Genomic DNA, 25,211 nt, shown 5'->3' with positions numbered 1-25,211 from the left:
TTAGTCTACATTACAATACAATTTTTTAAACTAAGTTGGCATTATCTATTATCTAACAAAAAAATAAATAATAACTTTGATGGCGCTAAATTCTAATTGAGTTAATTGGCGGCGTCATATTGGTTTATGCAATTTTTTTTCTTAATGTGTTTTTGTTTTTAATTCTGATATCGTAAAGAACGTAACAAAAATTGATCAAACACCTTTTTTTTTCTTTTCTATGCTTTAGTTTCGACACCGTGATGAACGTCACATAAACCGACCGACTTCGTGTAAGCTAACCGTCTCAATACCTGAAACCGACAACGCTAGATTTGACCAACGACCGAGTTTTATCGGCCGACGTCACCACATTGGTTCACATCACGTTTTAAGCTTTTTTTTGTAACGAACTTAGCCAAACGATTTTTTTAGTTACAAGTGTAAGGCCAAAAAGTGTGACTTGCGATATCAAATTACGAAACCCGTTACATATTAATGGTCAAGTGAATAATTAAAGCCGACAAAGAATCCGGACACAAAACGAGAGCTTCGGCGCGCGTTTAACTTCAATGGGAAAGCTTTTAGAATATGTATTAGGCTATAAATTCAACATTTTGTAGTCTTTTATGTGTGTGTTATGTAAGGTGTAAATCATCCACCCAAGGGGAGCTCACCTTGGGTGGGTCGGTTCTTTGTTTAATGTTATCAATCTTTTAACCGACAACGAGATCGTTCATTTATATTTTATCTTTATTTATGTTCAGTCGTTTGATTTACCGCACCCGTCTCGAAAACCGTGTCAAGCGCAAAACCGTTCGTGTGGTCGTTTTGGGACCTACAACAATGTAACATCCTAAAATTTATAATGTTGAATAAAGAAAGTTATGTTTAGTGATTTCGCGTTATTAATTCTTAAATATTTAGTAAGGAGCAGGATCATGGACTTAGATTAATTGAGATGGGTTAAATGAGAAAGGGGCCTTAGGTCCATGGGATTTAAGGGATATAAATATCCCCTAAAACCCCAAACTATCTTTCATTCCATCTATTTTCTAAACACACTCCAAAACACACACACCACACACCGCACCCGCCGGCCGGCCGAGGGAAGAATCGAGCGAGATCCGAGAAAGAGAGAGAGATTAGTTGTGATAACAAGTTAAACAAGATCCAAACAAGCTCAAAAATGTATGATTCTTGATCTTTGAAGTTTAAAGATCCGAGCTTTATAGCGTATATACGACCGGAAACGGTTGGGGAACGTAGGGGGTGATGTCGAACCATAGCAAGGGTGTTAAAATCGCTCGAAATGCTGGTCAGAAACCGAACAGCGGCTGATCTGGACAACTTCGCCTGCAACTGGGCAACTTCGCCTTCAAAGCGATGAACTTCGCCTGCAAGCTAAGTTCGCCTGATGAACTTCGCCTGCAAGCTAAGTTCGCCTGATGGCAACTTCGCTGTAAAGTTATGTTCGCCTGATGAACTTCGCCTGCAAGCTAAGTTCGCCTGATGACAACTTCGCATGAGGCCAAGTTCGCCTGATGACAACTTCGCCTGAGGCCAAGTTCGCCTGATGTTAACTTCGCCTAAAGCTAAGTTCGCCTAAGGTTAACTTCGCCTAGAGCTAAGTTCGCCCGAGGGTTAACTTCGCCTAAAGCCAAGTTCGATTAGGAAGTAAACTAAAAATCTAATGAAAAATGTGTTAAGACAGTTAATGGAAATAAAAATGTGTCAGCTCGACCCCAGCCAGGGGCTCTGCCCCTTGGACCCTGCTAGGGGCTGCCGCCCCTAGACCCCGCTGCCAGGGGCGCTGCCCCCGGACCCCCGTTCGTTGTGGGTCATATAAAGATAGAAATACATTATAAGAAGTGATAGTTAATTGATACGTATACTTGTTATACAGTCAGCCGTGCACAACTGAAGAAAGGGATTACGATTAACGGTGAACGTAACCGTGTTCAGGTGAGTTTCTAGCCCCATTTATGTGTTATGTTTTCGGGGCTGTGTGCATACTCGATATGTTTGTTAATACGCTTATCCTAAGAGATAAGTGTATGCCTTATGTGAATGATGTGATATGTATGAATGATTGCTTGATGGTACGTGAACGATCTTCTGATATTGCACGTACTGTCAAGTTGTAACGCTAAGTATAAGGTAAGTATGATATGTATGCTTATGTGTATGAAAATGTTAAAGTTAATAGAAGAAAGAAATGACGGTTGCATGGTTGTATGGTTACGAAAAGGGTACCGAGCCCTAATAATACTCGAGGTATGATGTATGGTTGTATGGTAACGAAGAGGGAATCGAACCCTACTAATATTCGAGAACTAGGGAACCGAACCCTACTAATATTCGAGGAAAGAGGGAAACCGAGCCCTAATAATACTCGTGGAAAGAGGGAAACCGAGCCCTAATAATACTCGTGGAAAGAGGGTACCGAGCCCTAATAATACTCGAGGAAGGAGGGTACCGAGCCCTAATAATACTCGAGGAATGTAGGGCGTAATGCTCTTTATAACGTAAGATATGAAGGTAAGTTAATACAAAAGAAAGAATGAAAGTATGAAAGTATGAATGAAAGAATATAAGTTTATGTATATTGTATAGTGTATGATTAACTAGAACTCACTCAGCGTAGCTGACTTTTAGTATGCACGCAGGTGAGTAGAATGAGGCAGCTCGCTTGAGGAGACACGTGGCAATGAATAAGAGTCTGGCATCTGAAGACTTATGATGTTTTAATTTTAATGCTTTAATGTTGAAAGACAAATGATGTTTTGAGACAAGTTATGAATTATGTAATGTTTTATGAAAGTTTTATATTCCGCGTAAATGTTTTAATTAACTCTGATATTTAGAACTGTGTTTATGAGTAAATCCAACATGAAAGTAGGGCTACCGGTAACGGGGCCTTACAAACAAGACCGTAACGAACATGACGACCGAACTCACATATACTCATCGCCTCAACGCCCAGAACCGACAACACTCGGATTTTACCAGCGTCCGGGTTTTACTAACTGAATAATATGTTTATTTCTTTTTATAATTCGCTATACGAGTGCCACTACTTTTTTTTGTTTGTTTTTTATTATAAATATGATAATTTGACAAATTTATTTTTAGGTTTAGTTCTGTTAACGTAATGAACGTAGTCAATACCAATTAAATTTACGTTAACTCGCCGCTACAACGCTCGAGATTTACCAACTGATTTCGATATGCAACGCGTAGGTAAATCACTAGTTATATATATGAGATCTTATAAATATTGTGAGATAAAAATACTTGATTTTGTGGATAACTCAATTTAAAAAATATATATATAGAAGAATAAACGGAATAGATCTTATATTAAAATTATATATTACGTTATAAGATAAGAAATTATATTTTAGATAAAAAGAATTAGAAATAATAAATTGTTGTATTTTAACTACGGGTAAGAAACCACATTAACAAAAGATTTTTTTTTTTCAAGTACGCCTTTGCGGGAAAATTTTCGAAAATTACTATAAATATAAATTTTATACAAAGTGAAAGACGTATATTTTATAAGATAGCACGTCTCTTTTGGGTGTACATTTTTTTTTGGAGTGGTTTGGAAATAGTAAGTACACAAGGGTGTGAGTCGTCAATTATAAAAGTTCTTTGTATATATATATACACACTAGCTTTTATCTTCCCGTATTACGGAGGTTGTTTTACATTATTCGTTTATAGAAATATTTTTTGGATTTTAATTTTATTTATTGTACCAAAGTTAATAATATACTTATTGATGATAAAAGAGTTTCATAAATAAATGAGATGTCATAACCCGGTTTAAAAGCTATTTGGGTTTGGTGAGACTTATGACCTGCTTATTTTTTTACTATAAAATTGTTTATTAATTATAAATAATATATATTTTTTTTAAATCATGTATTAATTTTTACTATATCCCAACTTTATAGGATTTCCATATCAAATATTTGATAAGATTAATTTAATTTGATGAGATGTTATAACTCGTTTAAGGGGTATATGGGTTTGGTGAGACCCGTACTCGTGAATTCGAGTTAAATGCAAGAGAAACCTTCAATTACAAATAATGCAAACTAGTGGCTTAAGAGAATGAAGGAAGCAACCAGAGAACGTTTAGATTTCGTTATATATATATATATATATATATATATATATATATATATATATATATTATGGGTTGAGTTATTATACAAAAGTAAACAAAAATTACCTGAAACGTAAAATACAATTGAAACTATAAATTACACAATGACTTGAATGTAATACACAATAAACGTAATACTATTTTTCTCAAATTAAGTGAATCACACATGTCATATTCCGAACAAAAGACCATGAACGTATTACACAATGACTGCAACACAATGATAAGTAGAAAGACAAATGTTGAGCACAAAGACACAATGACAAACAAAAAGACACAATGATGTAATCTTTATTTTATTTTTTATCTTTAATATAAGTACCAATTGAAAAGACCAAAATCTATAATACAATGCATAGAAAAACACAATATTAAAAAACCCACTACTTTTTTATTTTATTTTTATATAACAATATGTACGTATGACATTCATATTAAATATAAAAAAAACGCTTGTAATTATGGTGAATTTTTTTTTCATAAAAAAAATGGCGTATGAAAAAGTTATTGACATTATAAAATGATAGAAGAATTGACATGTTTATTGCATATGGAAAAGAAAATAATCATAAGTGGGTTATTACATTAATGTCTTTCTCATCAAATTTTATTCTTAAATTAATCTCCATCATTTAAATCTAAGATCAATGGATTAGATTCACTCTCACCCTTCTCAATTTTGTTATCCTTTGTATTTTAACTTTATTATATATATTATTTAATGGATTTTGTTATTTTTAGCATATACAACTCATTAATCCTATTTTTGTAAAATTTGTCCTCACATATTTGCTATTCAATTTTGTACTAATTTTTATGTTATTTGTACTATCTTTCAATGCACAAACTCACTGAATTTTATGTGACACTTGTCACTTTTCAAACCCGACCTGTTTAAAATTTTTGATATAATTCAGACCTTCAGTTATTATTACAAGCGGTGAATTTATTAAATATTTATGATCATTATGTTGTTACGATTATCACGATATTTTATTATCTTTTATGTTGTTACAAATTTAATCCCAAGTTCCATTTAATGTATTGTGTACCTTTATGGCATTTAGATCCAAGTCCAGTGACCGAATGTGTCAAATTACAAAATATTGATATGGATGCGTCGCGCATCGCGATGGCTACATGATGTGTCCATCGCATACTGCTACGATCTTAGTGTTCATCTCATATAATGTGTAGGTCATGCTATGCGAACCCTTTTTTTTCTCGTCGTCACGATACGCGACGCAAGTCATTGTACGTGTTTTCGAGCTTGTTTAATGACTAGCATTATGTTGACCAGATTTCTAGCCTTTTGACTCGTTATGGATGTTATGGCATGTATTTATACTCATTTTCAACCTGTATGCATAATCATTTATCATATTATTGTCATAAAGGTTATTCAATTCGTAAAACCTTGATTCAATCCCTTAAGACTAGCCTTATGACTAGTTCCTTGCATTTAACTCATTTTGTCTTGTTATTAACGAATCCTTGGATATATGTAGAGAGCCCTCTACTTTGCTCATTCTTTATCACAGCCCAATTTCCACTCAAATCCATTCTAGCTTTTTCTTTGGTGCTTAGGAACCAAGTTTGACTTTTAAATTCAACTTCAACAAACTTTATTCTTTCATTTAGCATTCCTTGGGTAGTTATAATGATGTTTTAAGTTTGTCTACAGATGTTGATCGTTATCATGTTGTCAAGATAATTGACATATGTGTTAACGACATATTCCCTCACTCGGTTCGTTAATATTCGATTGAGTTTATAAATATATGTATTTGGGTCAAAGAAAATGATAAAATGGACGATTGCTCAACTTCGAAGTTTTCCTTATGAGAGCAAAAATAAACAATATATAACACTGCTAAATTACCAACTTAACAACCAAAACAACAAAACGGGTCACTTGCCCATCGAGCCAAAGACTCACAATACGGAAAAACCTTCAACAAACAAGTCGAATTTCCTCATTCGTATGTCTAGCCATTCTTACATTGTGTCCCTACTTGTAAGTATACTGAGTGATTGACACAACGAACTGACCTCAAGACATGGAAGCATTCACAAATTGAATAATAACATGTTAATCCTAGAATGGTGCTTGATATCTAATTCATGATAAAGGAGATATGATGTGTAGACATGAGTATCCCATCACATAACTAACATGCTTAGAAATTATTATCATGCCTCTCTTGTTGCCATGTTTTTAAGAGAGTTGGGGGTCGGAAACGAAGACGTGTTAAATTAATTAGTACGTCTACATAGTATTTGAATACGTATAGTGTCACACCCCCATCTTAGGCCTAGGAGCGTGACCCAACAGTTGGTACCAATATTGTAAATAAATCAGAGTTGCAATAGTTTGCGGAAGACTTATAAAACTTTAAGGATCAAAACATAACTTTTTTATATACGTTCAAAAACGGGATTATAAAACACCCGTTTAGAGTTGTTAACAAAAGATTACTTGTTTATGTTTACAAACCACCATTTATGTTTATACAAAAATAAAATCCGAGCCATCGGATATATAAGCACTTCGTCATTCCAAGTGCTAAACTTGTTCACATGCAAATTGTAAGAAAATACGTCAGCAACGAATGCTGGTGAACACGCTGACGCAAAATAATTTCTTTTACTTTATTACCCCTCGAGACTATGACTGCCTCGGCCCAACGTGGCTTAGGAATAACAAAGTCAAATGACACATTATAAACTAGAGCCTCTACTCTAGGTCACCTCAGCAAACACCGCAGCGTTCGACTTAATTAAGTACCCGTAAATATACACATAAGGTCGTACTCCCTGCAGGAGAGCGTCCTACGACCAAGGGTGGTGCGATCATCCCCATACATCGCATAGTACCACCTATGTAAGGATCCAGACATACGTATACCACAGCCTGAGGGCTAGGTTCATACCCAAAGTTATAACGGTTTTAGGAACACATACTTCCTTGTAAACAATTTCATATAACAAGTTTGACTCATTTAAAAACAAGTTTGAAAGTTTGGGGGCGTATTCACCTTGTCTCTTTAGGATCGACTTCACTCACCGTCCAAAGATCTTTCCCTTATTTATCTCGCACCTATAGTACGAGTATAAATATTTGTTAGTCGAATACACGATCCGGCTTAAGACCTTTAGTCTTATCTCAATCCTCGATGAACCTTTAGTTCATTTTCTTTTACTTAAAAACCTTTAGTTTAAAAGTAAATTATAAAACTTTAGTTTATAATAAAAACCCGACGTTTCTTCTTCTCTAAGAAACGTAATCTTTTTCTTTTATTATTTAAGAATGCTCTTTATTCATTAAATAATATTTTCATAACAAAGAATATATACATATATACTTACACACATATATATGTAATCACAATAATCAATATTCATTCTTTTATTCATTTCTATATTATGTTTTCTTTTCTTTTATCGAGGTATCGAGTATAACCTCGACTTCAGGCTTAAGCCTTGAATATAATATTGAATTATATTGTATTCATTATTACGCCTAACCTTAGTGGCGTATCGAAACTCTAGGGACTTGAGCAGCACTCCAACGCTGCTTGATCTCTTTGGTCGTCAAAAGATAACGCCAAACTTCAACACTCGACGACACGCTTATCGAGGTTCATCGCCACTTCAACAAACACCGTCTTGGTATGTGGGTGGAAGGTGGCACGCTCTTTAAGGAAACGTTGATACACAACGATGGTTCTGGACACGTTTTACGAGGAATTATGGCACGGATTTCGAGGTGGATCGAGTATACGATTGCCGGGTTTTAGAGAGAAGTTAGAGAGAGGTAAGAGAGCTGAGTTTGGATGTGAAAATTTGAAATCCCGGACCTGCGATTTATAGACATTATTTTGGACCCCATCGCGGTACGCGATGGGTCCCTGAGCAGACCTATCGCGTACCGCGATATAGGTCTGTTGACTCACAACGCAGACCTGCCACGTGTTGACACGTGGCAGGCGCCGCTCCACGTGGCAGCACCTAGTGCCACCGTGTGCAACGTGGCACACGTGTCACAACGTGTCAGAAGCTCCATCGCGGTACGCGATGGGCTTCTCCTTTTGTCCATCGCGTAGCGCGATAGGACAAGAAATCAGATTTTTCATTTTTAACCCTCAAGTTTAGAATTTGGCAATTTTATTCCCTAGACTTTGGAAAGTTGATACTTTGAACTCGAAATTTTTACGTTGTTACATATAGTTAGAATTATCCGTAGGTTTTTTTTAATCAATGAAAGAGTCGAACTTGATAAATCTCCCGTGTTCATTTATTGTGTAATGTGATTGAGTATGGAAGGAAGGGGTTATTAAGGATATACAGTTAACCTCTATATAAGTTAATAATGTTGGGACCAAGATATTTTATTAATATAGTGAGATATTATTATGTCGATAAATTAATAAATTATTAATTTAGATAGTTGGCTTGTATTCGTGAGCAACACTTAAATTAAGGCATTGACTTTCAAAATTTTCATGTTCGTTCACTTTTTACCTATTTGGAACCTGTCACGCGGAATGAAGCATTGCAAGCGGCAACAATTCTTTACAACTTTTTGTTGCAATATGAGAATATGATGCCTCAACTCTTGAGTGCAATTGGGATATTTATATATGAACTCAATATAGATTTGAAGTTCACAAAAAAGCAAGTGACTATAGATTCATTTTTTACTAGACAATCCTTGATTTTTATAATATATAGTAATTATTAATTTATAGTTTCGCTGGGACCAATTATTTTCTTATTTTTTCGATTGGTGTCTAGTATATTTATACCGGTTTTAAGTTGGAACCGGACAAATTATTAATTTTATCAAGCTTATTAAATTATCGAATATTAAATTATATATAGAGGTGCTACTCTACTTATGCATGATTACAGAAACCAATATCTCATATTAACGATTCATATATATATTCTGGTATTCTTCCTTGGGAAATGAAATGATTTCTTGTGATAGATTTTCTGTGTGTGAAATTTGATCAATGTTGAAATATGGATCCATCATAATATGATCAGGGTGTAGGATATACCATATGTCTGATTATAAGTTGTACCATTAATTGATTATGTAACAAGATAGGATCTTTCCATTAGCATTGTCCCCATTTTTTTAAAAATGATCAAAAAACCATTGATAAAAAAACAACCTCAAACAATAGAAAGGTTAACAAGAAAAGTATGAATCAACTAGATAATTAAAATAATACAAAAATCAAGCTTCTACAAATCTATCTTATAACATTCATTATGTGCAATACTTGACATCAGTTATCATTGTGATTAGTTGAGTTTGGGTGAATACTCGTGACTAACAATGGGCAAGTGATCAGCTAAAAATGGGCAAGTGATCTTCGTTGTTCGTTAATGATTATTTTATTAGGTTATCGCTTATATTGCCTTAGCAGGTTATGCTTTTATATGTATATATATATATATACCCTATTTTTTAGGCAGGCCAATTCTCATGAGAGCCAAATAAGCAATAACCCGATAAAATACAAGCATTATAACCAAAGCAACAACTGCGGTCATTTGCCCATCGAGCCCAACACTCTTAATGGCAGGAAAATCTTCAACCAAACAAGTCCGGTTACCACATTGGTAGGTCTGGCCATGTTTATATTGTGACCCTATCAAGAGCTTGTAACTATGCTGACTGATCGATACGTATTTTATCCAAGATATAAAAACAGGCACATGTTGAATATAGTATCCTCCCACTAATGTGAAGGATGACATGATCATAGACCCTAGAATGGTGGCTGACTTCTGGTCCATGACAAGTGCACCTAGCGCGAGTCCAAGCCCTTCTGAGACAAACACACTTAAGAGAAGCGTGAACAACGCATATAAGAAACTTCCAACTGATGGTTTGAGCCCGGCCATCCAGTAGGTTATTGTGCAAAACAAAGTGGGAAGAACCATCTCCATTGGAAGATCTCCTAATGTTCTTGACACGAAATAAGATGAAAGTCTGTACATTCCTGAAGATCTCTCTTTATCAAGCATTAGTCTTTCTTGAGGAAATGTGAATATTGCTTGAAATAAAGGGAAAAAGCCCCAAAATACAGTGTAAAAGAATAGCAATCCTGTCTACAAATGAGAAAAGTTTTCCTGAGTGTCAAAAGAATTCAATTTTAGATTGCAATTCTCAACATAGAAAAGTGACACTTGGTAACATAAATATTGGGTTTTTTTTACTTTACAAGTGGCATTTTGCATGTGGCAAAAATATGAAATATTTTGTGCAACATTTTTTCCCTAAAGGCAAGCCCACGCCCTCTAGAATCTACTCTAAAACCCGCATGTTACCCACTTAATTTGTGGTGCTCTAACACGCATCAATTTGATGGGAATAAACATCAGATTTCACTAGTTATATATAGGTGAGATGAAATACTATAGTACCTGATCTTGCAAGTGAGATATATCACATTGCCTATAATCTGACCAATTTTGAATGGAGAAAAGAAATCGTGCCTCCGTTCCTTGACACCTCTTCTAAACAAAATCACAACTTGTTGCAACCAAGTTGTGGTCCATCGTTCATGTTTTATGTTCTCTAAAATATTGTTCGCATGATCATCAACTTCTAAGACTTCAGCTTTCAGATTCTCAGCAAGATTTGTGTTGTAAGCCAAAGCCAACTTCTGCTTAATATTATATTGATCTGAAAAACTTGAAGCCTCTGATGATATCCCTAGTTTGTTTAGTTTCACAAATTTACAAAGTTAATTATTATCCAAATAGATCATGACACTTAATTAAAGCAACTACTTACATACCATTTGCAAGATCTAGCAAAAAGTCTGAAGGATTCATTGCTACCAACGGCGAAAAGCCAATACTTTCAAAATAATCCATAACTTCTGATCCTTTACCGAAATATAACGAATTCCCTTCTGATAGCAACAACACTTTATGAAACATATAAAAGATCTTACTTGACGGTTGATGAATTGTCATCACAATAATTCTTCCTCTTGCTAATTCCGATAATGTTGAAACAATCCTTTGAGAAATTGTTGAATCAAGCCCCGACGTTGGTTCATCCAAGAACAACAAACTAGGATTTATAAGCATTTCTTGCCCAATACTAACTAGTTTTCGCTCTCCACCGGATATCCCTCTTAAATTTGGGCCACCTATAATTATATTTTTGCATCTTGTCAACCTAAGTTGATTGATCACAGCTTCAGCTTGTGAGATCTTTTCTTGACTTGTTAGATTCTTAGGCAACCGAAGTAAAGAGGTGTATACTAATGTCTCGGTAACGGTCAAATGAGGGTATAAAACATCATCTTGACTAACAAAACCGATGTATCGCTTCATAACACTTGAAAATGGTTTGCCATTGTAGGTGATAGTCCCCTCGAGTTTCCACTTAATCGGCCACCTAGTGCTGTCAAAAGTGTAGTTTTTCCGGAGCCAGATGGACCTAACATTGCCAACATTTCTCCGGGCAACACAATGCCTGTGATCCCCTTTAATATAAGCTTCTCTAGTGATGTGTTCTTCATCCATGTTTGTTTCTTAATTTTGATGGTGTAACCACTTCATGAAACTGTTGGATTTCATACCAAAAGTTATGTGTTAGTTAGTTCGTTATTCAAAGACAATATTTAACTGTTGGTTAAATAGATAAAAAAACAACCCCTAAGACACAAGCTAAATAGAAATTTTAGATGCCCATGACATTGAACATTAGTATTATTATAGAAAAGTACACTTAAAACCTTCATGATTACTTTTGTAACAAGTTGTAATTAATTGATCTTAACCTTCATGATTACTTTTGTGACAAGTTGTAATTAATTGATCTAGTTGATTAACAAGGTATTAACCGGTCATGTAAATTTACGGTAACTTGGACAAAATGCAAGCCGGGGAAATAGTTAAACGAGACATGCAAGTTCGATCCTAGCCTAAGGTTAAATGTCTCAAAAAAAATGCTCCTGATTTTGGTCAAAGGTCTCCAACCAGACTTGTTTTTATTTTTCTTAAACGACCAACAAACATAGAATGCTTAGTTACTTTGTACGGGATGACCTAATGACAAAAGGCAGTCGCCAACTGACTCAACCCAGTCGTACGGAGCCCTTAAGCGTCTCCAAGTTATCTCCAGTTCGGGGGAAAACCCACCCACCCGAAGGCCCGCTGGTGGTAAAACTCGGACGCCCTCATAATCGAAATGGAGATCACAAAGATCGCAACATTTTTTCATTGAGTCACTCATGTCCCTCTTAAAATGTTGTAAGTAGGGATTGAACTTGGGTCTTCATCAAGAAACACAAACTTCATACCACTACACCACATTGGAAAAGACCCATACTTGTTTTTATAAAAATTAAAAAATGTTAATATATTTAACTATTACCTTGTCTAGTTAAATAATTGTGAAAAGAGTAAAGTGTCATTTTTGTCATTGTGGTTTGACAAATAATGCAAATTTAGTCCAAATTTTTTTTTTCATATTGGCATCCACGTTTCCCAGTTATTGTCAATTACATCCAAATCACTAACCTCGTTAAATTTAATCCTTAAGTCAAGGGTAAACATGTTTTTTCACTCTTTCTTCATTATAATGCTTATTTCAGTGAACTGCGGTTTTCGTTCTTGTGCTTTGTCCAAAATCTGCGATTTTAGTCCAATAGTTTCAAGTTTGCAATTTTCGTCCTTGTAGTTTCATTTCACTTGCAATTAAACCCGAATTTATTAACCTCGTTAAGTCTAGTCGTTAACTCATCTGCGTGACCCTCACGTGACGATCAGTTTTATCGTTTTTCTCCCCAAATAAACCTCATTCCTAATTCGCAAGCCTCCTCACGTGAAGGGCTGGGGTGTATTTGGGGAAAAAGGGAAAAAAAAAAGAATGAACACAGTTACCCCTCACATGAAGGCACACTGATGGGTTTAATTGCAAGTGAAATGAAATTAGTGAATTTAGGTTTAATTGCAAGTGAAATGAAACTATAGGAAAGAAAATTGCAAATTTGAAACTACTGGACTAAAACTGCATATTTGGACAAACCACAGTGTACAGAAATAAATATTATAATAAAGATCGAGTGAAAAGACATGTCTACCCCTGACTTAACGATTAAATTTAACGGGGTTAGTAATTTGAATGTAATTGGTAAGAATTGGAAAACATGGATAGTCCCATATACAAAATATACACTTTTTAGACTAAATTCGCATTATTTAACGAACCACAAGGATAAAAAAGATACTTTACTCTTGTAAAAATGTTTCACTGTTTTAATATGGCAGACCCAATATTGAGGAAATGACCTAAGTAATTAAATGATTTAACTATGACATTGTTTTTAACATATGGCCTCAAATGCACTTTATACAAATTTACTTACTTGCGGAAAATAATATAACTAGCAAAGAAAGATCAAACAGCAATACAAACATCAAAAAGAACAAATATTCAACTTGGTGATTGATACAACATTAAATTAGACAAAGTAATTAATAATTAATAATTAATAATTGCTAAACCAATTACCGGGTACACATATTCAACTTTGTGAAAAAAAAGGTGGATAAATATTCAACTTATTTTTTTATTTTTCATTTTTATGTGATGTGATGGAGCAGTCGTAAAATATACGATTGGCTAGCTAGCACCCAACTTTAAGTAAGAACATCTCTAATATGATGTTTAGTTTCAACGTGGCATTGTTCAGAATTTTGAACTAGATAAATGTACATTAGAGGTGATGTTCAATTTAAAACGTATACACAAAACTGGATTCAAGTAAAGATGGTAAGTGGGTCAAATTTAATTAATTTTGTATTTAAATTTTGAAAACAATTTCAACCCCCTACTTTAATTATCTTTCTTTTTAAATTAAAAAATAAATTCTTTTTTTTACTTTCAACGGTAAACTTTTTTAATAAAAAAAAATATTTTTTATGTAATTTTAAAAAAATTTAATGAATTTTTTTTTGTGTCTTTGTATGTGGTTAGTTTATTTATTGTTTATATAATTTTAAATTTTTATTTATATGAGTTTTATTACTTTTATTTTAAATTTATTTACTAGAGCTTATTTTATTTTTAAATAATATGAAATAAAATTAAGATACTTATAAAAGTATTTTAGTTTATAAAAATATTTAAGTTTATAGAAATAAAATATAGAAATAGGTAATTATGTGAAATATAAGAGTGTTAAAAAGTAGATGTAGTGTTGAAGGAAAAATGAGAATTTTTTGTGTTAATTTGAAAGGTAATGGGTGAAAATCTGCGTTTGGTTGTTTTTTACTCATCCACCATTGTGGATGCTCTAAGTAGTCGCAAATTTTCCACTGGAGTTGGTGTATATCTCTAATTTTGTAATCGTTTTGATTTGGACGGCAAGTCATTCGCTATATTTGCAATTGTTTTTGGTGTATCCAAAATTGAAACTTATTTATACTTACAAATACCTAATTTTCTAGCAGTGTGTACCCTGATGAATTGACTTGCATTCGGCTTTTTAATATAATACAAGACCGTATCAGGACTATTGACATCATTTATGCTGTATCTTCTATGTGCAACCAATAATTCATTAAAAGTTGAGAAGCAAACCTTCAATGTTACAGGACGATCAACTCTATTAAAGATTGACAAAGTTTGCTCACGTGAATATTGTGTCTCTATATTCGTCATTTGTGCTGCCATCAACCTATCTCTTTCACTTCAAATCTATATATAATAATAAGATTTACGTAGGTAGTTGTAAAGGTGACTATAAATGTGTTTATATATGCTATCTATAGTTAAATGTGTGGAATTAAAGGTTAAAGAAAAGAGATGTTCACATTAGAGGTGTGGTTTTTAACTTTTTATAGCATTATTTGGTGTCGTGTTTGTTTTATTTTAGTAAGGTTTTTCTCTTTGTTTTCTTATGTTGTTGTTTGCCGATTTCTTTTCGATATTCTTTGGTTACATAAACTTTTTTCGAAATATGTAGTTTTAACCCAAGTCACTCTCTTCCAAACGTACAACTAGTTATATTTAGAAAGAAAATACCTGATGTATGATTTAGTTTGGAGAAATCACTAAAATATAGCCTCATCGGCCAAAGAAAATATTATAGAAATAATCATTGACTTTTATGAATCTTACTATACTATTAAAGTAATACAAACTATTCACATATCATTCAACCAGTGTGTTCACATAGGCTTCCAAACCATCCGATTTTCATCAATAGAATTGTTACATAATTCACTAATTAATATTTTTTTTAGAATTAACATCACTAATTAATGTTTTCTATATATAATCATAACCATCTCCTTTCAAATAATTTCAACATCAATTTTGACCATAATTAATTATTTATAACAAATTTTGTGTTCCCTTTTTAAGTATAACTATTATTTTAACAATTCAATTATTTGTATAACAGTTTTCATTCCGTCATTTATACATATTTCCCTACATTCTATGGTTTTGCAGAGAACAAAGGTAAAAAATTCTTATGATATCTACATATATATAACGTTTTTAATATTTTTCACCTGTGTGTAACACGGCCCAGTATCTTAGTTACCAATATATCTCTGACTTTTTGTTCTTCCCGCAACGATTCATTTGTGTTTCCTACTAATTTTAGTATAATTTAAACTTATTGGCTTGGTAATTATAAAAATTTGTTAAATAATAACAACAACAACACAATTTTCATAAACACGTTAATGAGATTTGGAATTTAAACGTTCTTGATATGTTATTTGCTTTATTTATGGGTATTCTTTGAAAGCGGTTCTCTACTTCTCTTTTAAGACCATCAATTAATAACTATTATTATGTTACGTGTAATGCACTAATGCTGAAACTAGAGAAACGTGAATAATATTATGTTGTTTTAGGTGGTTGTGGTTGATTGCATGTCACGTCCCAAGATCTAATGTTCATGCAAATACTTCACTAGTTTACCAAAGTTTTCATACATTGAAATAAACAAAACAAATGATAGAGCTCGGTACATATATAGTGACCTCGAAGTCGAAGAGGTGCCTATTCTTTCAGCCTCTAGCACTCTCTTAGAAGTCGTTCAACATTCTCCTTGTAGAAGTATCAGGCTCACCAAGCCACTGTTAGAAAGTTAGGCATTTTTCTATGACTGATTTCGTAGGAAATCTATTGGAAAAACCACTTTCCAACAATTTTCCAACAAAAATGTGATGTTAGAAAAACACATGCTTGAATATTGTTTTCAACTGTTTTCCAACAACTTTATTACAAAATTGCTACAAAAATAAACCGTTTCAAACTTTCTATAACTTTCCTACAAAAGTTAATTTTTGGTTTATTTTTCATTTGGGGTTAGTTTATACAAACATAAAAAACAAAAGAAATAGTTGATATATATTTTTTTTTGTTGGAAGTTTGTTGGAAAGTTAGTAACAATTTTCCAATGAAAACCCTATTGGTACTATTTTGTTGCAATATTGTAGGAAAATTAGAGTTTTTTTTTTTTTTGAAAATTCGTTTAAAATATGTTGAAATTACTTGTCATGGGAATTTTGTAGAAAATGTTTGTAAGAAAATGACATGTTCTCTAGTAGTGAAGAAAGGCCTTGCACATATATACACTTCGTCAACGTTAATAATATAAATTTAGATATGCACATACACTAATAGGCGTTATATATGTATGTACGTGAAAGAGATTGAACATGATTTGGTGGTTTGGCGCAGTGATGGCGTCCTTCCAATAACACTATGGACCATTAAAACAAGTCTTCAATATGGTTTGACACAAGTGTTGTAATCACATCCCAAAAGCAAGACAAATGGGTTATTAAACTAGATTAAAATACAATACAAAGAAAACAAAATAGGTCATAGCTTTTTTCAAAGTGCATCTACAATGGTAAGCTATGGTCCTTTTTTCAAACCGACACATCAGCATGACACATCAGATTTTAAACCACACTCTAAAACTTTCATTTATCCTCTAATGTGTAATATATAGTCCTTGTTTCATACCACCACCTCGCTATCCATCTCATTATCTAAATTTTCTTTTATTTAATCTTTATTCATTTATTAAAAGAACACATAAAATTAATAACAAGTTCAATAAATTTATATATCAATTACTCCATCCGTCCCATTATAAGTGTCTTAGTTTGACTTTTCAAGTCTTTCTTTTGCAACTTTGACCGTAAATATTTTTGTTCGTGTCATATAATACTTGATAAAAATTATATCAATGTAAAATATATTTAAAACTCAATCCATTCATATATTTTACATAAAGTATTATATAACACAAACAAAAATATTGTCGGTCAAAATTTAACAAGAAAAACTTGAAAAATCAAAATAGGACACTTATAATGGGATGATGGAAGTATTTTTTATCCCCATTCGTTTATTAACCTTTTCAACAAATTTGAGAAAAAATAATTTCATCTTGCCATTAAATCCCATCCATTCATTTGTTTATCACCTATCCAACACCCACCTCCTTCTCTCTCTCTCTTCTTTCCGGTCACCAACTCACCTCCTCTTACAAAATACAAACCATGGAAAATAGGGATACATTTAATATTGATTTCAACCATTTATGAAACAAGTTGGGATTTGGAATATGGAAAATAAGCTGAGCATGTATTTCTTTGTTGAAGTGTGACATGTCGGTACACTTTTGAAGCATTCCGGAATCACGATACGATCCCTCCTCTCTCTCTTCCAATGGGAACATCCTTTTATGGGTTTGGTTTGGAATTCAGACAGGTGCCACATCTCCAGTCCACCATTGAAGATGCTCTTAATGTCGTGAAGATCTCTCTAAACATAAAGGGCAAGACGAATATCAAATATTGTCCTTAATAAAAACTAGGTAAACAACCAGCGGCGGTGCAGCAACGCGAATTCAGTTGGTATCAAATAACTTCGTTTCAAAATCGACACTAATAAAGAAAATATATGTAAACGTCCAAAATAATATCGACACACGTACAACTTATTACTTATGTTCAAAATGACACGAACTTGCTTACGATACCGATACCGGCATTTATATAGCTTATGATACAAGTAACATATCTAAAATGATTTTACTCGGTCGTTAAAGTTCGGTCATTGCAACAGTGAATCGATGTGAATTCGGCAGGTGTCGATATGTTTGTTACGATTCCGAAAATAAACCCAAATAATAAATTCCTCAAGTTTAAATATTTTTAAAAAATACAATAAAAATGTATATATAAGAAAAAAAGAAAGCAAATACAAAAAGAGGATCTTCTCCACCAAAAATCACAATTTAAAAAAAAAAGAAGGTAAAGAAAAAATAATCCCTTCTTTGCTTTCATGGTTGATGTAGCCCTCGAACCTGCGTGTTGAGCCATTAGCCATAGACCAAGCCCAACTATATAGCACAATACCCATCAGGCTACTTCATCTTTATTGTTTTAACATCAAAATGATTAAATTAAATTCATAACTGAACTAATATATTCAAAAAACACACTTTTGTGACACTGACATTTCAACTTTTATCTATGTAGATAATTGGCGTGGTCAGCAGAGCTACTGGTATCCCCTTGGTATGCATTAGATAAGGGAGCTGAGTCCCATCCGATGCTATATGCCATCGTCATTGTTATAAAGGAACTAAAACATGATCAAATTGGACGAAACATGACACCAACATACACAAGTCTAATCACTTAACCACACACAGCATAAATTAAAACAAGGTTCTAAGTCACAATCTAATTTAAGCACATAACATATTATAACAAGTCAAATGTACTAGTCATTTGCACAAACAAATACATATGTATACACATATATACCTGATTAATTCAAAGTCTTAACCAAATATGTGTGTATACACATGTATATAACTTGAACTTATAAAATTATTTAATTTGATAGAATATAAGTTTTTTTTAATTTAATCATTTAATTGATATAGCTCAATTGTATTTCTTGTAATCATCTCATGCATCACACGGCTTCTAAAACTAGTTTATAATTAATCATGAAACTCTGATCCTAACATACAAAAACATATTTGATCCCGAAACTAATCCAAACAATCCCAAAAGGTCACGTTTATATATGATCCCAAACAATCTAAAATTAATCGCAAACCATAGCATACATCAATAATTTAAACAAGCCCAACCCAAAGGAGGGCAGGGTGGGCTACGGCTCCGAGTCAGACTTCTGAAGGCCCGAATCTTTTTTTCTCTTTAATTATATGTATTTAAAGTAATATATTTAGATTATACATCCAATTAGTGTAAATCAAAGTTTTCTTAGTTCAATTGGAAAAACCATTATAAGAAAACAAAGATCACACGTGCAAGTCTTGTAAACAAAACATTATTTTTTATGTCATATTCTTCTTTACTCTCTTTATAAGATTGACTCATAAAAGCCAATAATTGATTAAACTAAATCTAAAAAAAGACACAAAAAACTTTATCATTTATCCCACATTTTTATTGTTTGTCCTGAGCTCAATATGTTATGAGGATTCTCAAAACTGGCCCTAAATTTAAAAAAAGAAAAACAAAACTTAGTTGATGTAAGGGGAACTCAAATAACAATTAATGTTGGTGGTATCGAATAGGGATGACGAAAAACCCGAGCATGTCGTGGTATCAATAGGGATGACGAAAAACCCGAGCATGTCGCGTATACCCGAAAGCCAATGGACATGGTACCATATGCATGAGATTAGTTATAAAACTTTTCACGGGTATGGAATTTGGTGATATCTGACCCGATTACTCAAACCACAAACCCTTTACCCGAACAATATACTTGATTCTTATACCCAAATTTTTTATTATTTCTTTTTTCCTTGATCTTTTATCGTTTAATTTTACTAGATTCATTATATGATAAATTCATTACTCTTTTGAAACATTGATAAAATTCATATTATGTATGGTATGGAGTATATACAAAAAAATAATTATTGAAAAATGTCATTAGCACTATTTATTTTTATGACGATCATATGTATGTAATGTATCACACTTTTTTGTAATAGTTACTATATAAAATGAAAATAATACCATAATTATAATGGTAAAAAATATATATGTACTTGGAAATTCCATTGGATAATTTATTTAATAAACCAACGGGTATACCCAATACCTGAAGGACAATATTTAAAATTTATTTACATCTTATATGGATGATTGGTATCGTTAATTAATCTGACATTGAACGATTGTTGTCGTTAATCTGACATTCGTTATATTTGACAATGGACGATTATTGTCGGCTAACCATGAACTTAATAGTAACCCCCGGGTCTATGTAATTGTTGCTTCTTGGTTCAATAACTGCAAAGGTTATAAGTTCATTTCTTGTGTTAAAACTTAAAATAAAGTTCGAAATAAGTTGAAGCGATTTTACAGCGAGCCTAGTTTGACCCGCAAAATATTGGGCTTCAACTTTGGACTGGGCTTCTCTATGATTTGGGCTTATCTCTATGATTTGGGCTAACCTTTGTAGTTTGATACAATAAAAGCCCACTGATTAATATACATTACCAAATATGTGTATATGATATAAGCTCCTTAATTAGGCTTTAGAATGCGTACGTTACACCTTTGCTACGTTCGCTTACACGACATGTATAGTTGTTGATGGTACTTTGAGTGAAACCCTCGAGCGTGTCATCAAGAGACCAACAAACATATGGGACACGAAACCGACTTCTTGGGTAAATTGTGAGTACCCTAGATGGGTACTTGACATGTATGGTTGTATTTTGTCTATCTTCTATATAAATATTACAAAGACGTTTAAAAGGCATACCTATGCATCAAGTACAAAATGCACATGGTATCAAACATAAAATTTATTCTCATCTTTTGTAAATGTGTAGTGTCGTAAATTTGACGAAATACGTCATATGCTACCCTGATAATGACTAATCAGTTCTAAAATAATATAGATAGTTTGAAAAGATTACCCTCTCCTTACATATAGGTTATTCTTTTAACAGTGGTTCAAGTAAAACATCAAATGGGTAAATGAAAAGGTGTTGGAGAACATGGTTGTTTTAATCACCACCATATTTCATGGGATAATATTCTTACTTTATCTGTTTGAGACTTTGACCCCTCTTAAAATTACTAATGCATAAAAATTAATTACAAAATTAAAAAACGAGTCGAGCATGAGCCGAACTCAAGTTTGAAAAAATGCTTACGTGTTGAGCTCGAGCTTTGGATGCAGATCTTGAAATGAGCAGAGTCTCGAGCTATCGTAAGTTAAACAGGTCAAGCGCGAGCCTGGTCGAATTCAGGCTTAGCTTGGCTCGTTTACACCTTTATATGAAAGTATTGTAAATTTGTAAACCTTTATAAACTATGGTGTGACTAATTTTGACACAAATCACAAATTAGACAAAGTGTACTCATTTTGTCCATGATTTACTAACTTCATCCATCCCAATTAGTCATTTTTCACTAGGTTTATTATCATCAAATTTAAGTGGTGATCATTGGTGAACAATTATTAGTGTCTAAAACACCATTTGAGTTTTAGAATCTTTCACACTATTTTTTTAGTTGAAAGCCATTAATGAAAATATTTTAAACCTTTTACAATTGTAGTTGAAAGCCATTAACGAACCAAACTTTCAACGGACAGTTCATGAACTGTTCGGCGGAAAGTTCATTTACGTTCGTTCGTTTTATAAATCAACAAAAAATTTCGTTCGATTATTTAAACAAACGAAAATGAATGGAGCCTCCGTTCGTTCAATTGTTTTCATGAACATTCGTTCATGTTCATATGTGTATATTGTTCATGAAAGTTTTTTGTACAATTATTCATGTTATCCAAACATTTATATTCTTAAATTTATTGTATGTAACATAAAATCGTATACCATATTTTCACATTGTTTTTGCATTGTTCTCATTTCCTTCCTCATTATTCACATTGATGAATACATCGACCTCAATCTTTAGGCTCGGTCGATTTTATTTGTGTTTGTGAACCGTTCGTGAACACATTCATTTCCTTAATGAACGAACACAAACATAATCTCGTTCGGTAAATGTCTGTATTGATATTAACACCAATTGGCAAATAATTAAACTAATGATCTCTAGTTACTTAAGATGAAAAAACTGTTGAAACACTCTAATAGTCCAAGTGCTTTATGTCCAAAACCAACCAACAATTTGACTTTAGCTTTTAATTATGTCTATTAATGAACTCCCTTTATGATACATTATCATTTTCCTTTCTTAAAATTTAGACTTTAGACTCGTGTGTTTTATTATGAATGGACCGCCACAAGACAATTTGCATAATTAAAGTTAATTGTGTTAACCTTTGATAATAACTTTGTTTGACTTATTTGGCAAAAGAAAATTACACATTTGACAAACTATGATCATTTTGATCATACTTTTAACAATTTCAATGATCACATATTAGTCATATCTTTCAATAGGTTTGTCAATAATCACATATTACACATTTGAAAAGCTTTGGTATTAATCTTTTAGTTGAAAGCCATGAGTGAAAGTATATTAAAAACTTTAGGAAAATTGGTTTTTATTGGTCTCAACTATCATCTTTTGGTCACTGCCGGTCCCAACTAACGAATTGGTTGCTGGCGGTCCCAATTTTTAACGTATTTGTTCCCAACGGTCCACAACTAACAGAATTCTAACAGCGTTAGTTTCAAGTCGCCGGAAAAACGTTTTTGGACGGAACACGCATTTTTTCCCCAAAAAACTCAACAATTTGTCCCAAACATTATGGTAACTTTGTATCATACCTTTAGGAACATTCTTCTAGTAAAAACCCCAATTATTGAGGTCGTCGGAACCCTAGAACCATCGTCGGAATCAGTTGATGGTGCTTAAGTGATGGTGGTTGGTTGGTGGTGTGTCAATTGGTGGTGGTAGCGGTGTTCAGGTGGTGTTTTCCAGCAAAAAAATTGACTTTCCCGGCCAAAAACGTTTTTCCGACAACCTGAAACTAACGACGTTAGGATTCTGTTAGCCGCGGACCGTTATAAACAAACACATTAAAAGTTGGGACCATTAGTGACCAATTTGTTAGTTGGGACCGGCAATGTCCAAAAAACAATAGTTTAGACCAATAAAAACCAATTTTCCAAAACTTTAAAACCATACTTGACCAGTTGGTTTGGATAAAATACAAACAATTTTGTTAACGTGAGAAACATACAAATAACTAAAGTATTAACACTAGAGCATTCATTATTACTCTTGTTTTTTTAACTATAGTGATTATTATTACCCTACTTCATTTTTGTAGTGTAATTACTCTAGTTACTTGTACGTTTAGTAGGTTAATTACTTAATTTCATTAGTATTGGATTCCACCCTTGACCATTTAGCCAACATGATCACAAATTTATAAAATTCGATCATTTTAAGCATAAATTCACTAAAAGGTTCTCACTTATAAACTTCGATCAGCGTATTTGTTTTACTCGGATTAAGTAGTAATGTCCAAAAAGTATAATAGCAGTGATTATAATCAATTCATAAGTACAATTTGGAGTTTAAAGCATACGTGTCAAAAGAAATGCTAATTACAGATCAAATCAACCATAATTCATTAACGACGATACATGTATGTTTTTTGTTGTGCAAGATCAATCCACCCAAACACGTATAACAAGTTACGAAGTGTATATCTAAATTCTAATGCTTGTATATAAGCTAGCACAGTTTAGTTTCATAACCAAGAATAAGTTAAAAACTTAAGACTTAAATAGTTGAACTAGAACTTTCTAGTTATTTACTCTAATAATCAAATTGCTTTTATGTAGGAAATCTACCAAGAAATTAATTTTATCTTTCAATTTTGTCTATTAATGGACTCTCTTTATGATACCTTTTCATTTACTTTAATTTCTCAAAAGCACACTAGTGTCCTCTTTCATAGGGACCCAAACCACAGGTTTTTAAATTTCAATTACACTTTAGTTTTAAACCCTTTTTCTGTCTCAACTTATTAGTTGGTTTTTCTTTACTATATATATTTCTAATCACTCAACACACTATGATTTTACCCAACACAAGTAAGATATGTATAAAAAAGATTATATTTACATATATATAATCGCAACTATATATTATATTAGAATTTTGAGATGTTACATAAAACATCTTAAATGGTGTTTGCAATACATTTATCTTATTTGATTTTAAAAACCAAACAGTTTTTTTAAAGACATGCTTTTTAACCATATACACTTAAAAACATACATCCAAGTAACATCACATACACTTTCCTTTTAGGGCAAATCATCAAAATAGCTCCATTTATTGAAATTTAAAACAGAATAGAAAAAAAAATCAAAAAACTATTTGTGACTCTTTTAAATTACAAAAAAAAAACACCAAAAATTGACTTTTTAATGATACATTAACTCTTCATCGATCTCTATACCAACCCCTAGCCATTATTTTCTTTCTTCTACGCTATATGGTGCAACACATCACCGTCTGTGCTAATATTGATTAGCGACGAGAATCTTCTACATCGCAATTTCTCATGCGCCATTCTTCGTCTTCATACATCAAAGATTAAGTGATAATTTAACTAACTCATGGTTATGTTGATAAATTTTTAGTTAGCATGGCTATTGCGGTTATTTTACTTTCATTTTATCAACAATGCATTATTTGTAGGGTGTAAACGAGCCAAGCCGGACCCGGGCTCGACCCGTATTAACCTACGACTCTACGAGAGCTCAAGCTCGACTTATTTCGAACTCTTTTTTTTTAACTCAAGCTTGGGCTCATGAATCGTGTTTACAAACTCGAGCTTAGCTCATTTATATATGTTATTAATTATTTTTATATATATTTTGAGAAAAACCTTAAACGAATCTAAGCTCGTCTTGAGCTAGGCTGTGTGGCATGAAAATTAATACATAAAAGACTAAAGTGAGTAAAAAGTTGTTAATACACAACGCTCGTTAACGCTCGACATGCCTAACCGAGCTTCTCATACAAGACTCAA

General features: G+C 32.8%; 1 pseudogene across 1 annotated transcript; it reads right to left on the bottom strand.

Moving 5' to 3' along the window:
- Positions 1-9,634: 9,634 nt before the first annotated feature.
- On the bottom strand, positions 9,635-14,992 carry LOC143608615 (ABC transporter G family member 9-like; annotated as a pseudogene). Its single transcript, XR_013149290.1, has 4 exons — positions 14,784-14,992; positions 10,981-11,759; positions 10,604-10,895; positions 9,635-10,288 (listed from the first exon to the last, which is right to left on the bottom strand). The product of XR_013149290.1 is annotated as an ABC transporter G family member 9-like (transcript).
- Positions 14,993-25,211: the final 10,219 nt, after the last annotated feature.

Source organism: Bidens hawaiensis, unplaced genomic scaffold (genome assembly GCF_021521415.1).
Source record: "Bidens hawaiensis isolate Kalapana, Puna unplaced genomic scaffold, B.hawaiensis_p1.1 tig00419396_1, whole genome shotgun sequence".
Classification (NCBI taxonomy): Eukaryota; Viridiplantae; Streptophyta; class Magnoliopsida; order Asterales; family Asteraceae; genus Bidens; species Bidens hawaiensis.
This window is presented reverse-complemented; position numbering and strand designations above follow the sequence as displayed.